Raw genomic sequence first — 2580 nt, forward strand, 5'->3', positions numbered from 1 at the left:
GAAGAAGGGTGAGTTGGACTGACCGCGTGGTGCGCTGTCACATAGAGAGGGGAGCTTTTAGCTTTTGGTCTCGAATTTCGTCTTATAAAGATTTACTTGCTGGGTTGCAGCAGGGAATGCAAGGCTTTTGTAGACTTTCAGTTTGATTCCCAATGCAGTCTTGACTTTGATCCGTGAGAGGAACGCAGCACAAAGGAGTTGCATATGTTGAAGTGCCCTCGGTTCAGTGTGAATGTTTATGTGCCTACAACTGTGAGTGTATGCTTCTAATCTTTTCCGGATCTTGGTAATTTTTGTGTATTTGTGAATTTTCTTTGTCTCATGTGATTAAAATTTGGCCACGGTCCATAGAAATTGTCTCCGCGGACCGAGTGGGCACGCGAGTCTGTTATGAAACGTATAGTATTTCACAAGCAATTGTACATAGTTAGCATGAAACAGCAGTGTATAGATGCACTACATCAATGTTTTAAGGAATAAATAATTTTGCCTTCAATCTTATCTTGTGTATCGATGTTACGTCGCCGTTACCTTCGCCATTTACCTTGTAGTTTTCCTTGTTGGCCCATCTATAGCGTTTCCATGTGCACAGGTGTAGTGATTAGTGTCCCTTTTTTTATCTGAAACAAATGCTCTGGAATAGATCGTGTTTTCACGAATCTTGCTGCAGGCTGCACTTATGCATGGTGTTCACGCCCTCTTTACTTTACTCAATATTTGATTCACGGGAAGAATGCCTGGATCATATTAATAACTACATCCCATTCTTTATCAATGGCTTTACAATGAATGTTCTTTTGTGAGTTTTTCTTATTAATAAATTAAGTAATTTTCCAACTCAGTGCTACCTCATCTTTGTAGTGTGGCTAGAGTTGGTGGCGACCCTATCCTTTATATTGATTTCAGTGTCAAGTAGCATTTTCTTATTCAAAGTGCGCGTGGCTCTTTTAGCTATCAGGATACATTCAAAGGGCGCTTCATGCTTCTTGCACATAGCGTCCTTTAATTCACGCTACTTACAAACTTTGGACGAGCTTCTGGAAATCGCTACGAAATATCAGTAGCAAACAAGCAATATAATCACGAGATTCAACCCTGATTATATCATAAATACAGCTCAAACAGGATGTGAATATAAAATAAGCAGCAGGCGCACTTTGTCCCACAAAGGTGAAAAAGTCACCGAAATTGCTGTGGGACAAATAACTAAATTGACGCACTCATATACTGCGCAATATGCGATCACATTGTCTGGAAAACTGCTGCCTGAAGTATTTGTTTGCCTGCAAGAAGTGACGAACATTCGACTCCCGAGTCCGAAAAGACGTCGACGGATATATGGAGAAATACCAGAACGTTCACATCACATAGACAAAGTCCAGGAAACTGCATAAACCAGCGTATGACGAGTTTTTGGATGAAGTAATTCAACCATACGTGGAAAATAATCAATTCCTCTACATCGTTGACTCGTGGGGTGGGGAAACCTCGACGGACTTGCATCAAATGAAATTTAACAATGAAGATGGCCTACCAACTTGTACTCTATCAGTGATACCACCGCGATGTACACCGTTTTGTCTATCAAGAGATGCATATTTTTATCGCCAAGTAAAGAATTACAATCGCCACTTCCAAAACGTCTTGATGCAATAATTTACCAACAGCTGTAAGATTTGTAGAAGTTGATTTTATTTTATGAACTTGTACGTGCTACCAGTTTCGGCATTACATTGATGCCATCTTCAGGCCCCACTCGTCATAGTCGTAAAATCGCTATACACGCAACAGCTCTTGGTGGCCAGGCAACACAGACTGAGGCGGTTTGCAAGATGGCATCAATGTAAGCACATAGAAGTTCATAACATAAAATAAACTTCTACAAATCATGCCGCTGTTGGTAAATTATTGCATCAAGAAGTTCATGCCAGCCGTTGTCCCACGATCCATAATGGATCAACGAAGACTTCCAAAACGCTCCGTACCTATTGCAACACAACATTGAAATTACATCCAGGGAGCGTATGGTAAAAATCCATTCGCTGGTACATGACCAACTGCAGGCTCCGATATATAAAAATATGATAAGGCACATGAATAATACATTATTTTCAATTTTCGGATGGCTTGCTTGGATTTTCAGATATACTACAAGCTCATCGTTAATATTGTTACAGATAAGCCTGGCGTGCCGCGAACCTAGATCCATAGCAAAAAGATGAATTCCGTAACGTCAATGCAGTGGTGTTTCCTGCGGACTTGAGAAAATACAGACGCGATTGCGACTAAAATAAATGTGCATTCGGACAATGTTCGTGGTGTCGAAAGTACAAATCTTTTGATTGTTTTTGTAACAAGTATCATCCGTCGGAATGTACTCGTCAAAATATAGGAAATATCGATTAACTTTTCATTAAATGAAACATACTTTTAATCCCTCATTCGTTGGTATTTTTTTATTATACCCTACCTGAACAGAACAAAATTAAAAATACAAGTAAAAAATTGAACAATAATAAAATATTTCAAGAAAATACATTACGGTTAATTTCCTGTTAAAATAAAAAACACCGCAAAAGA

The sequence above is a fragment of the Schistocerca americana genome, chromosome 9, assembly GCF_021461395.2.
Source record: "Schistocerca americana isolate TAMUIC-IGC-003095 chromosome 9, iqSchAmer2.1, whole genome shotgun sequence".
NCBI lineage: Eukaryota > Metazoa > Arthropoda > Insecta > Orthoptera > Acrididae > Schistocerca > Schistocerca americana.